General features: G+C 41.0%; 1 pseudogene; it reads right to left on the minus strand.

Moving 5' to 3' along the window:
- Window positions 1-496: 496 nt before the first annotated feature.
- On the minus strand, window positions 497-5,196 carry LOC100719512 (ATP synthase subunit s, mitochondrial-like; annotated as a pseudogene).
- Between the last annotated feature and the right edge of the window lie 1,790 nt (window positions 5,197-6,986).

Genomic DNA, 6,986 nt, shown 5'->3' on the forward strand with positions numbered 1-6,986 from the left:
TTTTAGTCTAAGAATTTCCTTTTAAGTTAAATGTGCTTCTTGAATAAGGCATACTAACGGATCTTATCTCCTGATCCACTCTGCATTTGTTTCTTTTTATTAGTGAATTAAGGCCATCTACATTAATGGTTATGACCAACATGTACTGGCTCTTTTCTGCCATGCTTTTTTCCTACCATTGGATGCCTACTTTTCCTCTCCACTCAATTGTCTGTCCCACTCAATAATCTCCCTTGCTGCTGTTCCTGGAAATTAGTCTATTTTATTTCTTTCTAAAATTTCCTTCAGTATTCTTTGTAGTGTTTGTTTGGTGATCATGAATTCTCTCAGTTGTTCTTTGTCAGGGAAGTATCATATTTCTATATTAATTTTGAAATATAACATTTTTCTACTGATAATTATATATTTGTTATCTTTTGGAGCCAACAATTTCAAATAATCCTTAGTGCTGAAATAAAGCACTACTATTTTACTTCAATTTTAATTTTAGTTCAAGCTAAGATAGTATTGTCTTAAAAACTTGGACAATCTTTTTTTTTTCTCTTACTCCAGCAAGATCACTTAACAACAAATACTTGAGGTTTCTTAAATGATGCAAAGCAATGGTGCCCTTATCTGTGACATTCCTATAGGAAATTATTTTTATTTCCAATATGCTTTTCTGCAAATATTCATGTTGATGAATTCTTACCAAGCACTCATCCTCAATATAGTTGCACTTGTATAATTTTATTTTTTCAACATGTTGTAGACGATTCATGTGATCTAATCCAATGTTATTGATGCAAAATTCTGTTTCATTGATTGCTTGAATCTTGGATTTGTCCAAGGGGCCTGTTGGGAGGTAGTTGGAGCCTTTCTGCCACCTCTCCTGGCCACAGTAATGTAGGGAGTGGTGCGACTGCCCAATTGCTGCCTCCCCGCCTCTCTCCTATGGGCATATGATGCACATGCCTACATTAACCATAATCCTCTCCTGCTTACATCACATACCCAGATGTGACGATGACCCTGTTGTATTCATCCCCATAGCCTCTTCCAGTTCCACCAGCCTGCCCTTGGGCTATAAAAGATGTGATCACTTCCTGAATAAACGAGACTTGATTGGAATCCTCATCTTGTCTCCATCTCTTTGTCTCCCCCTTGTTTCTATTTCATCCCCGTTCCCCCTCCAGGTAAACCCCATGGATGGATCCATGGGCTGGATCAAGTGGTGCCCAGTGTGGGGGCTCCTAGCATGGGGAAGTTAATGAGGGGGACATTCGAGAACACCGGCGAGAAGGAAAAGCAAATTGAATCAAGGATCAAAGCTAAAAGTGAAAGCAAATTGAATCAAGCACCAAAGCTAAGAGTGAAAGCAAATTGAATCAAGGACCAAGGCCTGTGAGGACGACCACCCGGCGTGCCGCCCGAGTCATGGTGAGTGAGCGGCAACCCCATTCCCTTTCCCGGACATGGGTCAAGCATTGAGCGAACATGAGTTGTTTGTGGGAGGCCTCAGCAAGGCATTAAAGACAAGAGGGTTAAGGGTTAGAATAAAAGAATTGCTGTAGTATTTTCAATTTATTCATAAGGTTTGCCCTTGGTTCCCCCTAGAGGGCTCAATAGATAACAAGAGGTGGAAAAGAGTAGGAGATGCTTTAAAGGTTATTATAGGTTTTTCAGTCTGGAAAATGTTCTGATGACCACCTTTGCATATTGGAATTTAATTTCTGATCTGCTTGATTGAGGAGATGGTTGCACAAGGCCCTCCGAGCTACACAGCCTTATAGTGCCCCTAAGATGGTGCCTGCCTCTGGCAGGCCTCATGGCACTCTTAAAATGGCGCTTACCTCACTTCCACCACATCAGGGTGGGTACCTCCCCAAAATTGCATTTCTGGTGATGGAAACAAATGTACCTTCCCAAGATGGCACCGCACAGCTGCAAGATACTGTGGGTGCTGCTCCACTAGCTCCACAAGTCATTAGGACTCATACGCCATTCACAGTGGCAGCTTTAAAAAAATTAAAGACAACGGTTGCCCAATATGGCCTTACAGTTGCTTTCACTCTTGCTGTTTTAAATTTTCTGGCTGACGGCTGGCTCACACCTACAGATTGGCAAAGATTGGCCTGAGTGACTTTATCAAGTGGAGATAATCTTTTGTAAAAATCAGAATATACAAAAAATTGCCAAGAGACCACCAGGCGCAATGCACCAGCCGGCAATGGGTGAGACCTTAATATGTTAATAGTGGAGGATGCTTATGCCAACAGAAAGGCCCAAAAGCAATTTAAGGGCAATATGAGTACCTCAGGAGCATTAAGCGGGGGCTGGGGATTTAGCTCAGTGGCATAAGCACCTGCCTTGGAAGTGGGCAGTCGTGAGTTTGATCCCTGGTACCATTGACATTGAAACTGCTTATCAGCAAGGCCTTGCTATGGCTGCTGCCTTGCAAGGGTTTACAGTTAAACAGTTCTTATCTCAAAAGCATAAACAAAACTGTTTTACCTGTAGAGAGACTGGTCATTTTACCAAAAGACTCCAGAGATAGAGATTCCAATGTAAATTACTTTGACTCATTTAACTGATCGGAGTGATATTGGTCTAGTTTCTTAAGTTGAATTTCAGCATATGTAATGATGGGGACAGCTGCTGAGAGGAGAATGAGAGACACTATGGTAGTTATTATTGTCTTCCCAATGTCAGATCTTGAAAACCTAAGGAGCCTTCATCATCCTGTAATGATTTGATTAGTTCTAAAATATGCAGCATGTATTTAATGTGAAGATGGGGACAACTGTTTGGAGGAAACTAGAGACAATTAAGTAAACAGTAAAGATCTCCAGTTGACTTGCTTTAAAATCTGTATTTCTTTAAATTGTTCTCTTTTAAAAAAAAACTGTTTTGTTCTGTTTTGATAGGTTTGGTCTTGCCCTCTTTGAGATAAAAAACAAGTGTGTAGGACTGATAACCATATTACTAAGTTTTTGTTGGATCCTTGAGCAAAACTGTTGGCAGTGTCGCTGTTTGAATGTCATTTTACATGCTTTAATTTTGTAACCTAAACAGCTATTTCTAAGATGACAATATGTAACTTATCAACTGGTGATTTCTTACCATTTATTTTTCTGTAATTCTATATTAAGATCACTAGAAAACAAGCCAGGCAGATAGTGAAGAATTGTCTTTCTTGTGCCGTGCACCATCCAATTTCACACTTTGGGGTTAATCCTAGAGGACTTATCCCCAATGCATTATGGCAAATGGATGTCATCCACATTTCTGAGTTTGGCAATCTTAAATATGTTCATGTGGTTTCATTTATACTTCTCCCCAGACTGGCAAAGCTACCAAAAATGTTATTAGCCATATGTTAACTACCTTATCAGTTCTGAGATGCCCACAACGAATAAAGACTGATAATGGTCCAGGCTATGCTAGTTCTGCCTTTGCTCATTTCTGTCAACATCTTAATATTGATCATATAAAAGGCATACCTTATAACCCTCAAGGTCAAGGCATAGTTCAAAGGGCACATCTCTCCCTAAAACTCACTGTTGATAAAATAAAAAAGGGGGAAATGTACTCCACAAGGGGGACACCTAAAAATATTCTATCTCATGCCTTATTCATCCTTAATTTTTTTAAAATTTGGATGCTTCTGAACAGTCAGCAGCCATGTGTTTTTGACATACTGAAACATAGAAGCAATTTGCTTCTGTACTATGGAGATACCCCTGACTAATTCATGGCATGGCCCTGACCACATTCTCATATGGGGACATGATTCAGTATGTGTTTACTCTCAACAAGACAGAGTGCCTAGATGGCTACCAGAGCCCCTTGTAAAACAAATAGACAGTTCTTCAAAGAACCCATGTGATGCCCAGGAATAATGTCATTTCCTGAGACACAACCCCCTGTGCTCTCTTACAGATGACACAACTTTTGGAGCCTTATGCTGCCTACTCAGCCTTCTCCTCGGACCGTACCACACCCATGGTGATTTAGACCCCCACCAAACAGACTACAACTGCTGACAGCCATGCACAGAACCCCCTGTGACTGCAGAAGAGGCTCTTTTCAGTCTGAAGGAACACAAACCAGCCAAATAGACTGTGGAAAAATGTTGCTTCTATGTCAATCAGTCTGGTGTTATGCGATGCAAGCTCCAAGAAATAGAAGAACAACTTCAACAGTGACGGAACAAATGGTTGCTAACCCCTTCTCCTCGATGTGGGGGGAACTTTTCCCTTACCTAGCACCCCTTTTGGGTCCCCTAGCTGCCCTGTTGCTTCTCCTTTCTGTATGTCCTTATATTTTTCAGAGGATTATGATGCTCATTAATAACCAGATAGATGTGTTTATGGCAAAGCCCATTCAGATACACTATTACCAGCTGGAGATGGCAGATCAACAAACTTACTGGGAAGGAATTCCCATGAGTGGCCCATATAACAATGCGGCCTAATTGTCCTGGGGCAATAAACCGGCAGCCAGAGACGGGCAACTAGGACATGCATGATTACACCACTGGCTGCCTAAGACAGGCACAGGACCAACTGCTGCCCTGCAAGCCCATGACGGGTAAGGCCTGGTTGGGTTCATGTAATGAGGTTCCTTGACCTTAGATAGGTGCTGTCCTCACAGGGCCCGCCACACTCTTGACTAAATAATATAGAAAGGGAGGAGATGTAGGGAGTGGCACAACCGCCCCATTGCTGCCTCCCTGCCTCTCTCCTATGGGCATATGATATACCTGCCTATATTAGCCATAATCCTCTCCTGGTTACATCACATACCTGGATGTGATGATGACCCTGTTGTATTCATCCCCATAGCCTCTTCCAGTCCCACCAGCCTACCCTTGGCCTATAAAAGATGTGATCACTTCCTGAATAAACGAGCCTTGATTGGAATCCTCATCTTGTCTCCATCTCTCTTTGTCTCCCCCCTGTTTCTATTTAATCCCCGCCCCCCCCAGGTACACCCCATGTATTGATCCACAGGCCAGATCACAGTAACAGATTGTCAACCTGCCATGCAGCAGCCACTCAGATGCCAGACTGTCTACATTGACAGACCAGATGTGGTCATAATCCATTTTATTTAACCCTATATTTAGCCAGCCCCAGATTATGTGGAATTACATGATCCTGGAAATTTCTTTAAGCCACACAACTTCTGTGAAATTTTTCCAAAGAGCATCATTAGAGTTAACCTTCACTCTGATCAACTTCTGAAGGGCCCTATCTGGTGAAATGGGGCCAGGTCACAGAGGAGCATGGCATCACTGGGATGAGCTGAAAGATTTGCAGAGTACATCAGTCTGGGCTGTAAATTGTTTTCTTTCAAGACTTGATATACTTCACTCCAAGCTCTTCTAACTTGATGGCTTGTATTGAGAAGTCTGTAGGGATTCTGACGGTTTTCTTTTATAGATGATCTATTTTGTCTCTCTAACAGTTTTAAATATTCTGCTCATGTGTTGAATTTCTATAATCTTGATTATTATATATCTGAGTATAGATCTTGGTGATGATGGTTAGCTTGAATACTATATACCTCATTTATCTGTATATCACATCCTTTTCCCATGTTTGCAAATTTTTTTATTACTTCAGTAAATAGAATTTTAATGTCACTTGTGTTGACCCCTGATTTTTCACTGACACCTATTATTCTTAAATTATTTGGCTTTGCATCATCTTGTAATCCTTGCTATTTCCTCATTCCTTGTTATTTTTAAGATAACTGTCCTATTGTGATCACAAGGTGTACAAATTTCTTCAAGGTCTGAGGGTCTACAGTCTCTTTCAAGTGGTTTTGCCAGCTTTTAATGGAGTTTTTAATTTCATAAATATCTCTTTTAATATCTTTCTTGCATTTGAAATCTCTGTTATTTTTAATTCATGGTTTCCCTCATTTTCCTACACACCTCTTTTTTTTATCTATGTCTTCTTCAGACATGCTTGGCAATTTTATTATGTTTTTTGTGTGTTCTTTTGCCTGAGATAATATTTCTGTTCTAATTTCTTTCACAGCCTCATGAAGTTATCTCTTTAGTTCAGTTGCCATCACTTAAGAAACTTAAGGTGCATGACTCCCTATCTCTTCCATGTTTTCATCTCCTGGATCATCTTTGTTTGAGCTGGGGTCCAGGGACTACCTTTTGCTTCTTTGTCTTGACATTTTCTTGAGGTCTTCCAAACAAGCAGGTACTGGGACCCCAGGCACTTCTTGCATTGACTACATTTTTCTCTAGAATGTGACTGCTCTCCTGGCCAGTGTTCACTATGGGTATCCAATGGTGGCTACTGAGTGGTGGTGTAGGGCCAGATGCTGCCTCCCTAGTGATCTGGTTACCTATGGGCACTGACTTGTAATAGCTACAGGTGGGCAGGGGCTGCTGCTGCCTCCCTACCAAGCTGGTTATTGGTAGGCACTGGCTTCCAATGGCTTCTGTGGTGCTTGTTTGGGCAGGGAAAGGTGCTGCCTCTCTGCAGAACTGATTACTGCTGATTGCTGGCTTCCAATGGTTGCTGGAGTTTGTGCCTGGGCAGGCCTGATAGTGCCTGCCTCTCAAACTGGTTAACAGCAGGTGTTGTCTTCTAATAGTTGTTGGGGTGTGCACCTGGGATTCTTTCTGCCTACCAAACTGGTTACAGACAGGTACTCACTTCCAATGTCTTCAGAACTTAATTTTTTCCTACTCCAAATATGAAAACTGATATATAATAATATATAGTGTCACCCACAGATAACAATCCAAATACTGTTCAAATAATTTCTATGAAAGAGTTCTCTCCCTCATGAAGCAGTAAATATCCAGTGCATAGAACATTTTTAATCAAGTTTCTCTAGCTTGTGAGACAATATAAGTTTTTGTATCAATTCTCCTTTATCTTATTTTTCTAATAAGTAGCCTGTGTTTCTTGAGATTTTTAAATCATGTCTTAGTTATTTTTCCCACAAAGAATTCTGCTTCTTCAAATGTAAGA

The sequence above is a fragment of the Cavia porcellus genome, unplaced genomic scaffold (genome assembly GCF_034190915.1).
Source record: "Cavia porcellus strain 051 isolate PalLab524CR breed Dunkin Hartley unplaced genomic scaffold, mCavPor4.1 scaffold_3, whole genome shotgun sequence".
Taxonomy (NCBI): domain Eukaryota; kingdom Metazoa; phylum Chordata; class Mammalia; order Rodentia; family Caviidae; genus Cavia; species Cavia porcellus.